This window comes from Rattus norvegicus, chromosome 9 (assembly GCF_021556685.1).
Source record: "Rattus norvegicus strain SHRSP/BbbUtx chromosome 9, alternate assembly SHRSP_T2T, whole genome shotgun sequence".
Lineage (NCBI taxonomy): Eukaryota > Metazoa > Chordata > Mammalia > Rodentia > Muridae > Rattus > Rattus norvegicus.
In genome coordinates this window covers 60888171-60908683 of record NC_141542.1, presented here as the reverse complement: position 1 = coordinate 60908683, position 20513 = coordinate 60888171, and the positions used below count along the sequence as shown (strand labels likewise).

The following is a 20513-nucleotide window of genomic DNA, read 5'->3' as shown; positions in this document are numbered from 1 at the left end:
CATGGGAAGGTAGCCACGGGTAAACACATGGAACTCACAGCCACAGATAGGAGAGCATGTCCACTCAAACTGCGTGGTTAAATAAGGACGTCTACCGCACACCATCCATGAATCTGGAGAAGGTGCATGCAGCACACCTAGGAATCGTGACTGTGGCCAATGCCAAGCCAAGCATCACGGCAGGGGCGTGCGAGTATGACACACCCACAGGAAAATGCTCCAGAGTAAAGCTGCCAAGACTAGTGCTTGGATAAAATGCTCAGTTTCTTCAAAGAAGCCACTTCGCCTGTTAACGTCTGTTAAACAAGGATAAGGGCAGTCTTGTAGGGTTGTAGAGAGAATCAAATCAGACAGCATGTATGAAATGCTCAGCCCTGGTAAGTACTCAATAAATATCAGCTCCTCCTGCTGTAGCAGTGGTGCTTTGAGTGGTGCTATAGCAGAATGTACCTTTGAGGCATCATGAAAGGGAGTTTCTCACCCCTGTTATTTACAGTGCTGCACCCACGGAAGCCCAGTGCAAGCAATGTGTGTGCCAATTCTTATCACCGAGCTTTCACAGCGTTTTTCTTCAAACACAGGTCAAAAGCTCCAAGGGCTGCTTTGCCACAGAACACCGAAGAGCCAAAAAGCCTTAATGTATTAGGTCTTTTAAAGATACCAACATTTTTCTGTTCGTAGACATCATCACAAGTCTATAAGCCCCAACCCAACTACCAGAACATAATAAAATAACCACTTAAAAACAAACTTGCATTACTGTTTTTAGCCAAGAAACAGTATATATCTTCCTACTGTGGAATTAAATAATTAACTCTCCATTTATAAAAATAATAATGGGGGCTTTGAATTTTTAGATTTGTTTTCCCTTGGAGAAGACATTTTATGTTATCTACCCGAAGGTAGATAACACATCGCAAGGCTAGAAAGAGTTCTGTTAAATTGAGTTACTTTCCTGCAAGGCCTAGGTAGGCTGCCTCTGGCCAGCGGCAAGGACATCATCAGAAGGCAGGATCATGTTTGTCCCAGCCAGGGCCATCCTTCTATGTCATGTGTTCTTTCTCTAGGGGTACAATACTGAGGCCTGGAGCCTTTCTCAAGAGTCTTATGGGTTTTAAATGGTTTTAACTAAAAGGTGGTCAAGATAAAAATGCCTGGCTCTGTTTTTGTTGTTTTTCATCACAAGTTCACGAACTCCTGTGAAGTTATCAGCAGAGGTGTGTGGATAGGCGAAGGCTTCTCCAAGAAATAATTCTGAACTCCATGCAACATCAGCTCCAACTCCTATTATTATCTGGTTTAGCAAACCTTTAGATCTCAAACTCAGGGCTGGAGCAGGGACAAGTCCCTTTGCAGAGAAGAGAGTTTCTGAACTGCTGTGGCGATCAGGGAGGGAAGGAAGAGTGGCGGAGATTCCCATTCCTAAGTATAGGTCAAGCTTGCAGTCTGGCACTTGCCCAGTACATCCTGGAGCCTACACCCTCAGGACCGGCCTCCCTCAGTTTGAAGAAGGAGATACAGCAGAAACCCCTGGTTCAGTCCCACTCTTACAGACATCTGATGCTTTTACCAGCCTTGTGACAGGAAAGTCCCAAGGCGGTTCCACAAGCAGACAACCCTAAAGTTTCCCTGACCCCATAAATGTCATGGAGTCAAGTGATATCCACACGAAGCCACTGAAATTCTTATCTGCAATCTCTAACTAGCACTGACCTTTCTTTAAGAAAAACACCATGCAGAACTAGGTATGATAGCCCATGGCTTTAATCCCAGCACTTTGGAGGCAGAGGCAGGCAGATTTCTGTGAGTTCAAGCCTTTCTAGGCCCAGGCTACCCAGAAAGACCTTGTTTCAAATAATAAATAAATAAAATAAAAACTAAATAAATAACACCAGAAATGTGGCTAGGCACAGTGGCACATACCTGTAATTTAGTACTTGGGAAGATCACTGGAAACCAGGAGTTTGAATCCTGTGCTAGTAAATGAGTGAGATCCTATTTAAAACAAAGTCTGTCTCTCTGTGTCTCTGTCTCTGTTTCTGTCTCTGTCTATCTCTGTCTCTGTCTCTCTCTCTCTCTCTCTCTCTCTCTCTCTCTCTCTCGTGTGTGTGTGTGTGTGTGTGTGTGTGATATCTGTGGATCAAAATGAACACCAACTACAACAGCAGCACAAATTGAAAAGACAGCAAGTTCAAAACATTGAATTTGTATTTAGTCATTTTAATACACAAATACAGTGTCATGAATTATAGTCACATAAATGGATGCAATGAGCCTCTGTGACCTATGTCAATCTAGAGATGCAGAAGGCTAAGTTGTTTCCTGACCTTGAACCCAAATCCTACCGCTACTGGGGAATAATGGGGAACAGAACTTAACAGGTCCTAACTATGACCTTATAGACACTCAACAACAACAACAACAACAAAGGCTGCTCTAGAACTTCATATCAGAAAGCCAATAGAGAAAAAGACTGTCTCTGAGATGTTTTCCTAAGCCAGCTTGTGAGCCTATTACAGCCCGAAGCACACTTAAAGCCTCCCACAGCACTGGGGCAGGAGACCACCCTGGCCTAGCAAGCGGGATAGGGAAGGAGGCAGAGCAGGCTCAGGGAAGACTAACACATGGTGTAGTCAGCCAGCTCTATATCTGGAGGCACCTGGAGTCCACAACGGATTTGGACCACTGTGCCCACCCTATTCCTACCCAGAACCTTCACAACACCACCTAAGACAAGGACCCTAGACCCCAAGGCTACAGAGCCATTTTTTGGTCACTGTCAGCCTACTTCAACCAAGGGATATGCCTGAGAGCCATAAAGCTATCTCAAGCACAGCCACTGGAGAAGCTTGCAAACTTAGACCTGTTAGGGGTTTGACCTACTTGAACATTGTCTACACAGGGTCTAGGTTCCCTACCTCTCTTGAAACAAAACTTTCTGACAGACTTAGCTAAGTCTCCCTTCCTTGGTCCAGACCTTTCCACAGTATGAATCAGAACTGTTGTTCATTTCTTCCTCTACTGCAAACCTGAAACCATCAAACTGAGAAGTGAAGCTACCTAGAAAGAAGGAACACGGGCTCATATAAAGGGAGCCGGACCAAGGTGGTAGAAACTGGAAGGCAGGGCAGGCACTTACTCAGGGTTTCTATTGCTGCAAGGAAGCACCATGACTGAAGAGCCAGCCGAGAGGAAGGGTTTATTCTGCCCACACTTCTGCATCACTGTTCATTGCTGAAGGAAGTCAGGGCAAGAACTCAAACAGGAACCTGGAAGCAGGAACTTGTGCAAAGGCCATGGAGGGGTGCTGTTGTTGGCTTGCTCATCCTGGGTTGTTACAGAACACAGGACAACCAGCCCAGGGATAGCATCACTCACAATAGGCTCGGCCCTCCCCGTCAGTCGCTAATTAATAAAACGTCTTGTAGCTGGATCTTATGAAAGCTTTGTCTCAGCTGAGATTCCCTCCTTTCAGAAAACTCCAGTTTCTGTGCCGAACGGACATAAGACTAGCTCGCCAGCACAAGCTGTGGGAGTAGAAGTTCCTGCACGGAGCGTTAGGGCTCAGAACATACAGCAGCACGCGGCCTCCACACAAGCGGAGTTATGAGAAGGGCTCAGATGCTAATCAACAGCTGAGGCCCTCAACTTCCCATTCAGATCAGAATCACCTGGGGAACATCGAGTCTCAACAGATTTCAGACCAATCTATCTCAGAAGAATGAGTCATTAGGTCCAAAGCAGGCCCTGAGAATTTATTTTTCTCCATATCCGGAAACCACATTCTAGAAATATGCTAAAGAACCACCCTATCGCCTCCTCCACCACGGGGCCAAGGAGCCATGTTGCCATGTCTTCTATGGCCCCTGAAATTGTACTCCTGGCTGAACATCATCTCCCATGAAGAGTTAGTTCTGAGCAGCTGCTGAAGGAACAACCACTCAAGGTAGAAGAGCTGACTTGTCCCAAAGACCAGAGATGGAAAGAAGGAGAAAAATCAACATTAGAGAAAACTGTACCTCAACCAGGTGGCAGAGGTTAACATACAGTTGCAAACCATGCCAGTAGTATGTAACTGTCGACTCTGACACAAAACCACTTGGGTATAGAGTCTCAGTGAGGGGTTGCCTAGACAGTTTGGTCTGTAAGCAAATCTGTGGTAGATTTCCCTTACTTGGCTTGAGACTCCCACCCTGGACGAGTGCTGCACCATTTCATGACTGGGCCCTGAACTGCAGTGAAAAATCAACGCGCAGGAAGCGCTCATGAACTCATTCTCTGCTCTCTTGTGGATGTGACTTGCTGCTTCAAGTCCCTGCCTTGGCTCTCCCAAAATGAAAAAATTATGACTTAGAACTGTGAACTAAAGTACATTCCCCTCCACCCACCCCACCCCCAATTTTAGCACAGCAACAAAAATGGAACAGGGTGGCACCTGTGACGTGAAGAGAATGGAGCTTTCACCTCTCTGCTCGAAACGCAATCTTATCATGAGGAAACTTAAACAACCCTCAAAACCTGCTCAAAGTGCTGGGAGCCACCAGAACCAAGCCTCGGAAGCCATGCCAGACCCTTGAAACTAAGATGACAGGATTAAAAGCAATGTGGGGTCCTGGGATAGAGAAACAGATGTTAGGAACTAATTATATAAATCCAAACATAGCACAGGCTTTTGTTAACATCGTGTATCAACACTGATCATTAAATACGACTAGGGCCCTATACCGATGCCAGACAACGAAGGAAGTGAGGAAAAATGGTGCTGGGTATGTCCCAGTCATCTGAGAGTATTTTAAAATGCACAGATGGATATGGTGGTACACATCTGTAATTCAAGCCCACAGGGTTAGCTAGGATGAAGCCTGGGCTACATAGCATATTCATCGCTAGGTCGTGCTATATAAGGAGATCATTGGAGGGTGAGGGGCATGCTCATGTAAAGTATAAAATACACACATACATGTAAAATACCACGGTGGCGTTTGAACAGTAATAAGCTGTACTTTAATAAAGCTGGTGAATCACAATACTCAAGAAAATAAAGGACCCGAGAATACTGCTCAGTGCGAGAGCCTTTTCCCACTAAGCTCAAGGCCCTGGGCTCTAGGTCCTGAGTTTAACACGAACTTTTCACATTAAAAGAAAGGAAGGGAGGGAGAACATTACAGCTCAGCTTAATAAAACAGAGTGAGGTTTTTACATTACTGAAATCCAACAGAACACAGTGAGTGCTTAAATACATAAAGGGATAGACTGTACAAGCAAACTTGTAACTTTCCATGGAACTGAACAAGGACTTAATACAAAGTCTCTCTTTCTCAAGGCCCCAAACCAGAAATCCAACATTGTTCTTCCTTTAATCCATCACAAGCCTCCTATCTCTAAATTAAACTTGGTTTACTCTCAAATTAACTTCAACAGAAGCATGAAGCCTTAATTAACTACAATCTATCATTAATTAATTCTAGTGTTTCACTAAAACCCTTTTACAATAACCCATGTCATCTGAAGCCAAAGGAGATGAAGGCTGCTTCAACCTGAATAGCCAAGACCCTATTCACGTTGAAAGGCGATGCTGGTTTGTTTTCCTATGCTAAACAGAACTTAAAAATAAAGGCTGACATCTGTCCACCACCGGAAAAGTTTTCTATCACCTCACAGGCCACCTTTGTGATCTGGGCACTGGATTGAGAAGTTGGCAATCTGAAATACAAAAATTCAGGACCCTGATGCAAAAAGAAACACGTACACTAGAGTAAGAAACAGTTTCAAGTTCCAAAGGAAGTGCTTTCCAAATCAGACCTCGGAGAAAACAAAACAAGTCCTCGCCATAGCTGGACAGAGCTGATCTGCAACATCCATTGCCCCACACGAAACACAAACCTGACTGAATAAACCTTCTCTAAATTAAAAGGTAGGGGCATGAGCTGCCTGTGGTGGCCCATGCCTTTAATTACAGCACTCAAGAAGCAAAGGCAGGGGGTTGGGGATTTAGCTCAGTGGTAGAGCGCTTGCCTAGCAAGCTCAAGGCCCTGGGTTCGGTCCCCAGCTCTGGAAAAAAAAGAAAGAAAGAAAGAAAAGAAGCAAAGGCAGGTGGATCTCTTTGAGTTCCAGGCCAGCCTAGTCTGCATATCGAGTTCCAGGCCAGCCAGGGCTACATAGAGAGACCCTGTCTCAAAAACCATACATTAAAAACAAAATAGAACGTGAGCTAATGTATTCATACCATTATCAACAAAAACAGGAAATAAATTATCTGTGTGCTACCTAAGTGCAATTTTCAGCTAAAACCCGCAATAGGTAGCTTTACTGATTTTTTTTTTAAAAAAGTAAATAAGCAACAGACAAGCAGAGTTTAAAGAACAGGGTTAGCTAACCCCAAAACAAGAGTCTACCGTGTGCAAATGAAAGGACTGACTTTCATCTGAGTCCTTGAAATAGCTACATGAGTGAATGAGGGTGCTGGGCCAGCTACCAACATCCACAACTATACCAGGAGACAACTCCGCTCAGGTGACCATTCTAGCCTCCCTCTCCAAGGAACTTGGGAAAGATTTAACCTCCAAAATACTCAAACTTCATTTCTGTTGGTGCTGAGGGGGTGGGGTGGGGACTTTCTGTAGTATCCCCTCTCACAAAAATATGGAGATGGCGATTAAGGGTAAGAAATGAGTGTGGACTAAAAAATCTCTAGGCTAGTTTGCACACTCCCTGAGGGTAGGTCTCGGTCTGGCTCTCACAGCCCTGGCACACAGGTAGTTTCAATAAATGTTCACTAAGCGAACACTGCTTATTCAAAATACAATCCCAACAGTAGTCTGCCACACAGGAGAGATCTGAAGAATAACAGGATTTGTCACCTCTACACCCACCCACGTCTAGCCTTAACCACAGTGGAGAGGATCTGATACAAGTAGCAGGGCCCTGTAGCTGCTGCTTAAATCATTTATCCATGTTTCTTGAAGGAAACATTCTACCAATCAAGGGCTATATCACACTAACTACAAAAGTCCCAAAGGCAGTCCTATAGGAAACACTGTGGCAGCCTCTTTCACAAAACACAAAACAGTGTTAGGAGAGGATAGGACTCAACCCTGTAAGTAGCCAAATCAGCAACAAAGACTCAATAGCAACGACTCGCCTCATATGAACCAAGACTTTAGACATTCAAACTTAGATAAACCTATTAATCAAGTCCAGAATGATATAATTCAATACAGTTCAAATTACAATGAAAAGCCAAACTATCCCCCACCTGAGGCAGATGCTTACAGGCAGGAGACAAGTCTCAGTGGAGTGCAGGGCCAGCACCTTTCAAGAAGCATCCGGACAGTGCAGAGCTCTCTCTCCAGAAAACCATTCACAGTTGGGGACCCACCGACCAGTCTGGGTACTTTCGTCATCTGCCAAACATCCAATTCACAACAGGAGACTCCTTCTACACACCCTCCGAGAGGAAATGGCACGGGATAGCCCACAAGCAACAAAAAGATATATTGCTCATGCCCCGCATAACTGAAGAAGTTCACAGTGCTCTCCAAGAGCTGCCATTAACTTTCTAGCGGATCCTCGGTCACCTGAGATGGGGCTAGAGAAAAGATAAGCTATACATTTAAGATCTCAGAACGTTGAAATGTCACTGTGTCGCTACGGTACTCATCCTAGTAACAGAACAGGAAGAATGGTGATAAGAAATTTGGTCAAAAGAGGAAGAGGACAGGGCAGGAAATAATCAACACAACACAGACAGCTAAGAAGCAAGGCGACTCCAACTCAAGCCTCCTCCACATTTCTAGGGTCCTTTTTTCCCCCCTGCTTGATCAAGAAAGAGCCTATTTACAAAGGGAAAAAAAAAATTCAGACAGTCATCATATCTTAGGCTGGCTAATCGGTAGTTGTGTAGACGCTGGGAGTCAGCAACTAACAGCCAAATGAGACTTTTCCCTTTCCTTCTCCTTCCTAAGGTCTAATTTGTGGTATTTGTGTTCTCTCTTTGAAGAGGGTAAGGATCATACAAAGCAGACATCAAACATTCAAACACTAACACATGTGCCCAGCTCAAAACAAACCAGGCTGAGCCCTCAAGCCCATGAACTTTGGTAATAAAAATACATATCTCTGGAGAATCAGTGTAAAGTTTCTAAGAAAACAGATGTCTTTTAACTGGCCATTGCTTAAGCAACTGATAAAGGGTCCACTATCCCTCCCACATCAGTGGGCATTCTGAGAGCAATGGGCTTTCTTTACATCTCAGCTGGGTGTTACAATGCGACAATCAGCTCTTCCTAAGTGTGTGGTACAAGTGTGCTAATTGGACACAGATAAGCACTGACGAACTTCGGCATTATTCCACACGGAAAGAGTCAATTACGTAGAAGTGTCTCCTTTACATATTTAAGGGCACAGATGTACAAATGGTGTTGAGGAGTTCTAAACCTGTATTATTTTCACTGTGCTGATTAACATGGAGGCATAAAAGCAATAAAATAATAATAAAAGCAACTGTGAGATCCACTAACTTCAGAAACACTTCTGTGGAGAAAACTGCATTCACTCACCCCAAGGCTGATTAACGGTGGGTATTCCGAGGCAGTTCATTCTGGGCTGTGCGAACAGGTCTATGTATTACAGGATTTCAACAGCCAGCCTGTACCCGTTATCTACTTACAGTACCCTAAGCATGACAAGCGTCCCCAGACATTACCAAATGTCAGCACAGGAAAAGTGCTCAGCTGAGAATCAATGAGTTTTACAGACATGGGTGGAGGATGTTCAAGCCTCCATCAAGGTTTTCAAGATAATAACCTTGAAAAAATAATTTTGGATTTGCAAAAGTGAACTGTCTCTATTTCCCAATCCAAACTAATAGCAAATCAGATCCCAAAATGAAGAGGAAGCCATACATGTACCAGTATGTGGGGTGTTAAAATATATTTTCTCCCTCAGGTTTGAAACCCTGACCCACTAGACTTGGTGGTGGAAAGAGAATTCAGTTCTATCAAAGTCAGAATCAGCTTTTCTTTGGATGACTGAGTATATCGGGTACAAGGCACAACCAAGTCTGAAAAGAACGAGACCCTTGACCCACAGGCAGTTCATCAAACATGCTTCAGTTCTGTCCAGGCAAAGCAGAGCACTGATCAGAAGGGATAGGAGTCGATCTATAAAGCCAAGCAAGGCAGATCCCAGGGAGGCTGTGAACAAGGACATGAAGGATAGTGTGTGTGCCCAGGTGAACAGACCACATAGAGAAGCCCGGTGGGTGAACAGAGGACCACACAAGAGTGAAAAAAATGAAGAGAAATCCCGAAGGCCCGGAAAGGGGGGAAAATAGACAGAAAAGACCCAATTTATTAACTATCCTGCTAGGTTCTGCTAAGTTTGTGTCTTTAAATTTACTCATCAACCTACCAAGATTCTGGAAACTTTCCATCATGAATCCTTTTATTTCTTGCTTTTTTAAAAAAAATTTTTTTTGTTTTTTTAATTTAAAAAATACCAAAGTAGCTTGTGGGTTTTTTTTAATGTCAACATCGAGCTGTCTTCCATCGCACACAATAAGAACAATCTATTATCAGTTCTGGCTGGCCTTACACACACACACACACACACACACACACACACACACACACACACACACATGCTTGATTCAAGCTTGTAAAGTGATTAGCCACACACACACACACACACACACACACACACACACACACACACACACACACACACACACACATGCTTGATTCAAGCTTGTAAAGTGATTAGCCACAAAATGGACACAGCTGACAGAAGGAAGCAAGGAAAGACAGCAAACGCTTCTGCAGCCAGGCTCCTAAGTGATATAATTAAAATATTTGTTGACTTACAGACATCCTTAAATCCTCAGCCAAAATTCATACATTATGAAGCTGAGGTACATCCTTGAAGGGAAATCGATAGACACAGGCAGGCTGTATCATTTCCAGGCACTTTCATCTGCTCGTGAAAAGGCTTCCCAAGACTCTGGGAACCTCCAGACACTAAAGGCCAAGTCTGGAGAGGTCTGGAACACACACTATCCTGGAATGGCAGCTCGTGCCATAGTTCCCAAAGGGACTTTGAGCAGCTGCTCCCAAGAATGCAGACCAAGAGGCAACCCCTCCTTCTATGATGAGAAAAGAGGCCAAAGCCAACTTGGAAATCCTCAAGACCTTCAGACATGCCACATGGACACAGAGGAGTAGTCAGAAGAACAGTGTAGCCCTTCAGAGCCCCTCTCCAAGGCCACTGAAGCAGTCTATTCATCGAGTCCTTCCAAAGTCCAGAGCCTCCTGCACAATGGAGCTGATAAGTAGTTTCCAGAATGAATCTATATCGAAGCTCCACTCCCTACCATTTTTTTTTCTTTCAACACTTCTCAAATCTTAACTATCATGGAAGCTTATGTTCCTTTTCATGCATTTTGGACGCAGCTTAACAAAGGTATGGTGTTCTGGCTTAGAGGGTGAGGTGGTCAAAACAGAAGTTCCAGACCAGCCACTGAGTGGCTGTGATCTCAGTCAGCCAACCCAGTTCCCTTTTTTTCTTTCCAGAATAAACACAGAAAGTGCCCTGTCCGGGTCTTGTGTGAATTCAGTAAGTTACTGTCTATAATGTGCTTAGAACAGTAATTACAATGCCTGGTTTTGTGTGTGTGTGTGTGTGTGTGTGTGTGTGTGTGTGTGTGTGTAAGTAAATGTGAGAGACCACTCAAAAACATGATTTTAGCTTCTATACCTACATATAGATTAAGTACTTAGTACTGATCAAAAATATGTAAAACCTTATTTATGTTGACAATTTAAATCTCTACAATAAAAACACATTTCTAATTGATCTGTAACTCTCCAAGAAGGAAAAGATATGTGCTGTTAAATACACCTTGTATGCTGGATTCTAAAGACTTCATCAAATAAAAACAGTCCAATCACATATTAATTATGCTTGTAATGATAATATACATAAATCAAACTAGCTTCGCTGGGTAAAGGGAAACATGACGGTAGCACTTGTTTCTTTTTACACTTTTAATGCAGCCCCAAGAACATTTAAAGTTACATCTGGGGCTGGCATGCACATGGGTGAGTGTGACTCATATGGCATTTCAATGGGATAGCACTGCCCCCGACAAACGGTGGCTTCAAGTGGAATTTACAGGGAGATACTGCATTAAAAGACACACACCCACCCTGCTTTCTACAGAAGATCTCTCTTCCCACAAAGAAGAGGCAGGCTCCTGCAGCACCGTCTGCAAAACCACAGCTACATAGCAGCCCAGCAGTCTAGGGGTAGCCCTGAGCAGACCCAGTGCAGCAGTGTCTAAGAGCAATTACTGACCAGGGTTAGCAAACCACGGTGGGTAATGTGGTTACAGAGGTGGTAGCTTAGAGGAGAGTGGGGTTTGGAGAACAGAGACAGCAGTGAGTGTGTACATCCACATCTGTAACACCAGGGACTTGGATCGTCTTGGGAGACGGAGCCTGGGGCAGTGTAGCATCACCAAGTGCAAGAAGGTGGCCCCGACTGAGTGTTAGAACACAAAGAATGAGAAAACAGATGGCAGGAGTCATCAGAAGCAGTTTTGATGTCAAAGTCAAAGGCAAAAATCAATAGAGCAGAGTCAGGAAAAGCAATCTTTTGGAGGAGGAATAAAATAGACTAGTTATAGGGCTGATGACAAGATTGGGGACACCAGAGGGAATTCAAGGATGAATTAGCGGATGGATGAAGAGGACGGTAGCCAGTGAGCAAGGCAGGCCAGAAGATGGGATAGTCTGAGACACTGGACGCTTTAGAAATAATTAGGAAAGATGACTGATTCATACCAATAAATGAATGAAAAGATAAACAAACGAACAACACCCAAGGAATGAAGCAACAAAGGAACCATGAACAAACCAATCTATATGGATGGAGAGTGGTTACAGGTTAGCCCCACTCTCCAATGTGGTCACCTGTAACAACGGACTATCCTTGGCCATAAACACACACATACACACACACACACACACACACACACACACACACACACACATACACACACACACACACACACACACACACACACACACACACACACACACACACACACACAGCACAAGATATGTCTCACCAGTCACCACCATGCACAGCCCAGGAAGGGCACTCGCTGACTCACAGACCACAGTCCTGTCACAGAGGTAGCAGACCCTGCCCGCACTCTACTCTCGTGAGGGAACGGCAAAAGTGTTCCTTCTCACAGAAAACCCATCGTGTTCTCTGCTGTATTTGTGAAAGTCCTCGTAGAGAAAACACAAACAAAACACAGTGAGTGCCCAGCAGCCAAACCACAAGGTGAAAGCAAGTGTCCACTGCGAACTGAGGCAAGCCTTTTTGTCTTTGACCACTCTGCTTACAGCCTCCAAGGTCAGTGCCAAAGCTTCTTACCTGTCATGGGATATGAGGGCTAGACGCAATGAGCTGACAGTCTCTCTCTACTTCTAACTGTTCTGAAATCACCCCTGGCAGTCCCCAGAGAAAAATAAACAAATTCCAGACCAGGGTGGCGAAAGGAACTGTATTTCCTAAGACCAGCCATTTGAGAAGACAGAGCTATACTGTGATGGATGGAACTGTAGCCCCAGACTCAAACAGTAAAGCTCTAACCCCCAAATAACAATACCATCCCCCACCAGTATCATGGAAGACTGGTTCCAGAACCACTGCAGCACCCAAACCCTCAGATGTTCACATCGCTTCTGTAACCTTTCACAACCTTTTTGTGTCACCTATGTTCTTTATCCTATACATTTTAGATTATGTATACATCCAATAACATTAATGGTATGGAAACTATACTAAGAAATACATTTTAAAAAAAAAAACAAACTGCAGGTATTTAGTAAAGATAAAAGTTTTGCAATTGGCCAAAACTACAGATGTTGAAGACCAAATGTATCTGGACACAACTTAAAGAAGGTAGCTGAAGCTGGGTATGGTGGTATATGCCTTTAATCCCAGCACTTGGAAGACAGAGGCAGGCAGATATCCTGTGAGTTTGAGGCCAGTATGGTCTACACAGTGAGCTTCAGGCCAGCCAGAAATTCAGAGTGAGACCTCCACCTCCAAAATAAGCAATATTTTCATATTGTGGCTCGAGAGACGCTTACTGGTTAGGAGCTCAGACTGCTCTTACAGAGGCCAAGTTTGGTTTTTAGCACCTATGTCGGGCAGCTCAGAACTGACTAACTCCAGCTTCAGGGCATCTAACATAGTCTCTGGCCTCTGCAGGGACCAGCACTCACATGCAAACAGCTACAGCTACACATAGACACACACACACACACACACACACACACACACACACACACACACACAAACATATAATTTCTTTTAAACGATTGTAAGTGGGGAAGGCAACAGTTGAAGGTGGTAATAAGAATGGGAACCTTACCTAATAGAACTGCTTCTAAACAAGACAAGGGCCCAGCAGAGACCCCCTTACTCTATACACCTACTGTAAATAAGTAAACTAAACTAAACAAACAAACAAAACAAAGGTGCCAGTTAAAAACAAAAGGGCCAGCAGGAAGAACACTCCTCACCAGACCCCTTGGTCTTCCTGCTTCCAGAATGCTGAGAAAGTTCACTCTGCTGTTTCAGCCACCTAGTGCAGCATTCCGCTACAGAAGACCAAGCAGACCAAAACACACACTAAGCAGGAATGAATACCCTGGACACAAGGAGATCTTCCGGGCAACTCTGGCTCCTGAAAAATGAAGCAAGGGCATACAGACAAAGTCACTGCCATATCTCCTGCCTGCCTCCACACAAATGACTCTTCTTCCAAGGGCCCCACATTTAAACTGCCCGGACCACATCTACACATACCTGAAACACATCTGTGGGAGGGCCCAGTCCATTGTGGGTGGGGCCACCCTGGGCTGGTGTCCCTGGGTTCTAGAAGAAAGCAGGCTGAGCAAGCCAACAGAAGAAGCAAACTTCCCCGGTCTCTGCCTCAGCTCCTGCCTCCAGGTTCCTGCCCTGCTTTGACTTTCTGTCCTGATTCCCTTCAATATTAAACAGTGACAGAGACATGTAAACCAAATAAATGAGTAAATAAATAAACAAGCCCTTTCTTCCCTGACTTGTTTTTGGTCATGGTGTTTCGTCACAGCAATAGAAACTATAAGACAACACCCAAGGGCTATGACAGTGCTCCGGAACTCAATAACCCTGTGGCCTCCTCACCTGCTGCCTTCTGAGAGATGACAGGGCACTGAGTAACAAGACTTCAACCCAAGTCCACGACCTGCAACCTCTGGCATTTTTCTCACACAGATGTCAGACCCAAATGTCATTCTATGCAGAACTCCAAGCATGAGCATGCAAAGTATGCTTTGTAAACCACGAAATCACATTAATATCTTATTCTTATCTCGTCATCTGGCAGTTTGGCTCTCCCTTTAACAACTGGCTAGCCGGGGCTGGGGATTTAGCTCAGTGGTAGAGAGCTTACCTAGGAAGCGCAAGGCCCTGGGTTCGGTCCCCAGCTCCGAAAAAAAAAAAAAAAAAAGAACCAAAAAAAAAAAAACAACTGGCTAGCCAATGTATCCATTTCCCAAAACTGTCTTAAACAAAGAGATTGCAATACAAGTTGAACGATCCTCATCCAACAGGTTTGGGGCGGGAAGTGTGTCAGCCTTTGAGGTATGTGCAGCATGAACATGGTGTCACCCTGGACTGGAACTCCTAGGTAAATCATTTGCTTATCCTGCTGATAAATGTGTTATTTACTAACACCCCAGTCTACCCCGAATTTGTCACGCTTAGAGGAAATAACACCCAAGTCAAAACAAAAAATCCACATGTTTCATATACAGTTTATATATGCACCTGAGTGTAATCTCAGTATTATTTCTAGTTCACTTGAATTTGGACAACTTGTCCCAAGGTCAGGGGCGGAATTTTCCATTTATGGCCTCATATCGTGTTGGTGCTCGGAAAGCCTTCAATTTGGGAATGCTTTCTCAAAAGTGTTAAACCATCCTTAGTTACCAGGGAAATTTAAATGTAAACAACTTTAAGACTTCATCTCACCCATAGTCAGAATGGCCCAGATCAACAAAACAAGTGCTGGGGAGGTTGTAGAAAGAGCAGCCCTCCATCGCTACTGGTATAAATGTGAACTATCCCTGTGCAGAATCCTCAAAGAGCACACCAACTAAAAATACATCTAACATATGACCCACTCCTTGGCACATGCCCAAAAGACTCAGACATCCTACTCCTCAGATACCTGGTCAGCCATGCTATTGCCACCCTATTCACAACACGGAAACAACCTAAATGTCCTTCGACAGATGAAGACATGATTAAAAAAAAAAAAAAAAGTGGCACATAGGATGCTAGTCAGCTGTAAAGAAAAATGAAGTCATGAAATTTACAGACCAGACTTTCAGGTTAGCGATCTTCAACCTACAATTAAATTCTGGGTAAACTTGAACCTTCTTTGCTTAAAAATAATACTAAATACAGACAGGAGAAAGGGGAGAACCGACCAATAACTACTTCCTACCAACACAACCAAAGCTTTGGCCAGAGCTATCTCATCAGGCTGACATGGGCAGCCTCATCTACTGAAAAACTCCAAAACTCAAGCCAGGCGCACACCTGTCATCTCGGCACTCTGGAAGCTGCAGCCTTGAGGACAGTGCACGGGTGAGACCAACCACAGTCTCACAATAACAAAAACCATTCAGTCCCACCACAGGTCTCTGGGGCGGGGTTTGTCGGCGGGGTTTGTTTAGCTCCACCAAGGGCAGTCACAATGCAGGTGCACAGAAAGGATTGCATAAGATTACCCGCAGGACGTGTAAAGGGGGATCTAAAGGAATGTCAGGGGTTTTGTGTTTTTAGGTTTCCCTGCAGAACTACGAATGACTTGCTCTGCAAGAGAACTTACCAAATAAAGGCCACCAGATCACACCCATTCCCTCACTGTCTTCAAAGTCCTAGAGACCAAGCTATGTAGGTTGTGGTGTGGTGGTTGTGATTCTGAGCAGAAGCTAAGATTCTGATTTCATCACCAACCTCAATAACACAGGCCCGAAATCAACACTGTGTTAAGAAATGTGTTGCTGCACGTGAACTACGGATCAAGTGGTATGATCAATCCAGCCTACATCAGGGTAAGAAATTGTCTTCAACAACTGGGAAGAAGGTCACAGATGTCCAAAGGAAACCACCAATAAAGTTCGGGGGGAAGTCCCAGGACATAGTCATTGCCTCTTAGTTGAGACAGAAGATGGTGAAATGCAGGAGAGAAATGGCCCTTGAAAGAGATGAAAGTTAAGACAGCCATAAAATCTGGGAAAGTAACTAGTTCCCTCTTGGGCGGCTACCCAGGTCCTCGATGGAAATACCACCGTAACCCTAGTGTGGCACTGCTATGTCGACCTAAAGAGTATTTTTCATGGCCTGGAGCACTGAGAATCTCAGGAAGTCTACTTCAGAAGAAAGTGGGAGGAGGGGTGGGAATGTGGGTATGGTTCCCTAAAAAGACTTTACCATCACGTTCTCTGTGATTTGTCCAAAGTGAATTGTTGAAAAATAAAAAAAGTCTTTTTTAAAAATTGCACTATTCTGATGGCCTAAAGAAATGAATTATTTTCACCAGGGCTGCATACCTCTGATAGCTTGTTTTAAAAGACTGCTTTGACCTCCTCTGAGCCACCTAACTTACACATAACAGCACAAATGTTGTCTTTTTTTTTTTTCACTTATGCCCTTTGAAAACACCCTGAGAAGTGTTTCCATCACTCATTTTTAGGAAGGAGAAATAATTCTGAAGCAACATTTGAAGTCCCTCTGGATGGGAAAACTCATTTCCTAAGTCTCTAGTGGAAGCTTCCCAGTTCTTTTGTAAAGAAGAGTTAGCTTATGAGCTTCTCCCAACACTGTTCACTGCACTGTTCCGCACGTGGGACAAGCAGTCTTGAATTCTTCAGTCATTAAGGCTCATTCTGAACATCAGAAAATCATTTCCACAAGTCATGTCAGCCCCAGTGCACACTGCAAGCCAGTCACTTTGAAGCATATGTGCCCTACAGAGCAACCAAGTCTGGTCTTGCCAGGGCAAATTAAGCTAATGCAAGTGATCAAATAAAGACCTCCAGGTCGCTACGCAATCAGTGAGTCTCATGGCTGTTTTCAAGGGGTCCAGTCTGCTCCAACATTGGAAAGAGCTGGGGAGATTTAACAAGGATCAAAGCACATTTTCTCAAACACCTGGGCATTGCTGTTTGTCGGGAATGTTCAGTACCCCAACGTACATGACAGAGGTCAGGAATATGACAGGGTCAAAGAGAAAAGGAGGATGGAGACGGAAGCAAGGACTGCTGGGAAAAGCAAAACTGAAAGCCTGGAAAAGGACTGAAAACAGACGACCAGGAGCTGGAAACCACCTTTTATAAGCTCTACCCATTTTTATGAGGTCAGTTTCTCCACAAGTGGGCAAATCACCTATCAAGTGGCCAGAGCTCTCATAGCAACTTCCAATCCTGAAAAACGGGACTCTGTTCAAGCACATTTCAGAAGCTGAGAGCAAGACAGGCAGTAAGCTGTAACTCAAAACTTTACAGCTGCACAAAGTTCTCAATTCAGCTTCAGATCACTTCGACCTTTACTTTCTTCAGTCAAAACTACAGGAACCTACCAGGAGGTGAGAAAGTTTAAGGCGGGATTGTCCCTTGTGGTCACTTAGGAAAGACCCGAAGGTCTAAAACCTTAACTGTCTAAAGTGCACCTTCTCCATGTGTCCATTGGCTGCCTTCACTACATAAACCAGGCACAAGCACGAAAGTCCTGTTTCTAAGTCTGTATCTATAAACTTGGAAAGTGAATGGAGGGAGTGCCCACAGCGCAGTTCAGATGTTCTGATAAAGTAGTGACCTTTAGACTGGAAAACCACTGTTGCTAACTATACCAAAAAACCCAGGCTTGAAACACACCCAAAATTATTCTCATTCCTCTTCAAAATCCCAGCAGAAAAGCCTTCAGTGGGTGAGGAGCAGAGAAGTCTCCAAGGGAGGGTACCAGCAAGCCACGCCCACTGGTCAATGGGCTGTTTCTTTTTGGGTCAACCAAGGAGGCGGCCTGTGCACCTCCAGCCCAAACTCGGACCTGTTCACCACACACACAGATGCAAAGTTGGCAAGACCGGCCTTAAACCTGTTAGCAAAATAAGGAAAGTCAAATACGGAGGAAGCTGCCGACCTGAATGGGCTACGGTGACAGGGCCCATTCCACTTGGCGCCCAGCTGTGTTCCCAAGCTGTTCACAATACTACTGTTAAGTCACGTCTGCTATCCATTAGCCACCACCCGCGCACACCTTCCGGGAGAATCGTTGTTGTGTATAAATAACAGTGTTTTCCAAATCAAACCCCTTCACACAATGCCAAGCTAAAAGTGCTCAAAAGGGAGGTGCCATCGGGACATTAAAAGTCACACATCAAATTCTTGCAGAACCACTTGCTTAAATCGCCCTGAATAAACTAAGGGGGCAGAACAACTGGGAAAAACTTTGGTTCAAGAGGTTTAAGTCTTGGAAATGCGGGACCGGGCGCAGGGACTGGAACCAGGCACAAAAGCGCCCTGAGCCGAGGCAAAGACCTCCTTTAGAGAACGTGACAGCAGCTTTGTGCCGGATCACGAAGTACAGTAAGTTCTCCCCGGCCATCGCAGCCTCCCGCTTCCTAGCGCTGTAGCCCTCGGATCCTAGGCTATTCTTCCCAGGCACGCGCGCCCGGCGACTCGACCAAGGTTCGGTCCCACGCCCGCCGGCAGGCCAGGGTTGCTTGTGTTCCCGAGGGCTTTCGGTCCTTGGTCCCCGTTGTCTGCCCGCGGAGGGCGCCCCACCCCCACGCCAGCCCGAGGCTGAGGGAGGCGAGGGCTCGCAGGAAGGTGTGTATCCGAGGTGCGGGTGCCCGGGGACGGCAGGCCGCGCCGGGGCCGAGGGCACTAGCCGGGTGCGCAGGGGTACGCGCTCCCTGGCCCTCCCAGGGCGGCCCCGGCCCGCCCACCCCTCTCTTCCAACTCTACCGACCGGCCCAAGTTTGCAGCCCCCGCCATCGCCTTACCTCGCTGCACAGTGCACGCCGAGGCCGGAGGGCAGCAGCGCTAGTCCCGGGGCGGCGGCCGCGCTGCGCCCGCCCAGATGCCGCTCTTTGTCTGCACCGCTCCCTCCTCCCGCCACCAAGCGGACGCAATTGGACCCGGCGGACCCTGCCGGCCCGGGAGCCCCGAGCCTGCCCGCCGCCGAGCCCACCCCACCACCACTGTCGCCGCCGCCGCCGCCCGCTCGGCCGCGCGCACCGGCCTGCGATCTGCGGCGGCGACCCTCCCGCGCAGCGCCCGCCTCCGCGCGCTCCCCGCCCGCGCTCCTCCCCGGCTGCCGTGACGCCGCCCAGGGGCCGGCCCATCCCGGCGCACGCGGGGCGGGGTACCCACCTGGGAGTCCCGGCCAGGCCTAGGGAAAGCGCCGCCTGCGGGCTTCAAGCCGTAACCCGTTCTAAATTGGAGTTGGGGGCACACGGGAGGGGCTGCAAGGGAGAATGAAGGGCCACTTCCAGCACACGAGACCCGGTGGTCTCCGCACCCCGGCTGTGCCTTGGATTCTTACAGCGATCTCCCTACCCCGCCTCCCCCCAAGCATTCCCACGGCACTCTCAGCCAAACAGGCCTGGTGTCTGTCAGAAAAGTGACTTACGTGAAAATGTCACTTCCTCCCAGTAATTGCTTGTGGGCATTTTCTTTATTTATTTGCCTTGCATTTATTTACTTTCCCATCCAGACACTTTTTTACTCCACCCCACCCCCGGCCCCCCAGGCGGGACCACTTCCTAGTGGGGGGGGGGGGGGAGAGGAAACCCGACCTCTGCTGCCTCCGCAGCGCCCTGGCCAGCTTCTTAAAGCCCCGGAATTCTTTAGTACAGGAGGCTGAGAAAGCTTTAGAAGGAAGTCTCTCTCTCCCAGCCTTGAGTAATAGCTAACCTGTAAGCAAACTTGGAAAGCTAGAACCCTAGAGCGAGGGGAAGGAACACATATACCTTACACACCAGAATCCAGATGTTCCTTCTCCAAGCTCCTTCACTCATGATTCCCCAAAGGAAACACTGATATTCAAATGAATTCAGTTTTCCGGTTGGACAACTCACGTTTATGTTAATGAGATTCTACCCTATCTCTTGGCTCCTCCTTATTAAGGAAGGCAGCAGCAATACACCTTAAGTGACCAGGCAGCTGCCTCCCTCCCTAAAGGAAGTTCCCAGGCATAAGTAATCTGAGGAAGCTTGGCACCATCGTCATAGCAGCCTTTGACTGTAGGCTACCTGAACTGTGTCACCTTACATAAGTCTTTCACAACTTCCTCAGCTTTAACACATGAGATGTTTACCTGCCCTCTATGTAAAGTAGCTGGCATGTAGCCGATACTAGGGCATTGGGAGGAATCAGATA

The 20513-nt window shown here is 46.0% G+C and overlaps 1 protein-coding gene across 4 annotated transcripts in view; it reads right to left on the bottom strand.

Moving 5' to 3' along the window:
• Positions 1 to 20172, bottom strand: part of Nck2 (NCK adaptor protein 2) — a 133057-nt gene extending 112885 nt beyond the window's left edge. Inside the window, exon 1 of one of the 4 annotated variants that reach the window (XM_087566105.1) lies at positions 20105 to 20172. The gene's annotated coding sequence lies outside the window, so the exon portion shown is untranslated. 4 annotated transcript variants of the gene reach the window in all.
• Positions 20173 to 20513: the final 341 nt, after the last annotated feature.